At 36.0% G+C, this 1,350-nt stretch overlaps 1 pseudogene; it reads right to left on the reverse strand.

The window, feature by feature from the left end:
* Positions 1 to 978: 978 nt before the first annotated feature.
* Positions 979 to 1,097, reverse strand: LOC112483290 (annotated as a pseudogene).
* Positions 1,098 to 1,350: the final 253 nt, after the last annotated feature.

A 1,350-nucleotide genomic window follows, 5' to 3' on the forward strand; every position in this document is an offset into this window, starting at 1 on the left:
AAGATTAACCAAGAGTACTCTACAGGATGGCATGGAGAGGCTAAAGGGATAGGAAGCAGTGAGAATGTTTTGCAACATTTAATTGACTAGATAGACATGAACAGGTAAGCTTTCCAAATATTAATATACGCAGGCAGAGAGACGATTCAGATATGATTTAAAAATCGTGACTGAGACATTTGTTAACTGTGCTAATGCATACGTTTTCATGGATTTTTTTTTAACATTTGTGTTTTACTTTTGAGATTAACATTCGGAGAAAACTCTTCCTGAAATTTTTATGGACTGCTACCTCCCTGAATCCCAGAGTTCAGGAGTTTCAAAGCCCTGGAGAAAAGTATCTACAGGTTAGTTTCTTTAGCAGACCTGCCAATGGAGTGCAAAGTTCCCGATCTCTACAGCCTACGCCCAGCTCACACTTGCTCTAGTTGATGCTTCTCTTCTTTTCACATCTCTGGCCTCCACTTTAATTGGGTTTTCAGCCCTGGCAGCAGACAGTTGGTTCTCGGCCTACCCATTCATCTGAGGGCTTCACTCCTTTAACTGATAATGTCTAAAGCTCATCAGAGGGCACCATTTAGATGAACCAACAGAAAAGCTTTTATTCAATAAGGGCTAGAGGGATTCTATTTAAACATATAATAGAGCTGTCAGTTTTCTTGATAATGGATTCACTTTTCCAAACTACCAATCCAAGTCATGTTATATTTATAAACCAAAACTATATATATATATAGAAAATACATATAATGTATATTATACATATATTTTTTTCTTATTGAATTATTTTTGAGAATATAGACTATGTGCCTTGGTGTTCTGATTATTTCACTTTTTTGGCATATAATCTGTGCTCTCAGTGGATATCTAATAATTTTTTCTTTTTTTTTTTTTAGGCAAGGCAACCCTTGGTTGACCTCACAGATTGCAAGTACCTTGTCAGTTTACAATCTCTTATTTTTTATTTTATTTATTTTACACCTACAGCACCTGGTCTTCCTAGGTGGTCTCCTATCCAAGTACTAACCAGGCCTGACCCTGCTTAGCTTCTGAGATCAGACGGGATCGGGCTCGTACAGGGTGGCATGGCCATAGACAATGTCTAATAAATTTGAACAAAACTGAGGAGAAAGAATGCTTAGCTTACCCTGTAACATTAGACAAATAATATTTAAAAGTGTAATGTCCTTTGTTTCCATACACAGACATACCAATTATCCATAGAGTAGAATTTCTCACAAAGACAGTGAACACAAAGAAAAAATGGCATTAGGTCTTGTTTTCTTATCATTATATGTGCTTTAAGAAGATATAAATAATCATTAGCTGATTGTAATTTAACACAGGAAG

Source organism: Pteropus alecto, unplaced genomic scaffold (genome assembly GCF_000325575.1).
Source record: "Pteropus alecto unplaced genomic scaffold, ASM32557v1 scaffold65, whole genome shotgun sequence".
Taxonomy (NCBI): domain Eukaryota; kingdom Metazoa; phylum Chordata; class Mammalia; order Chiroptera; family Pteropodidae; genus Pteropus; species Pteropus alecto.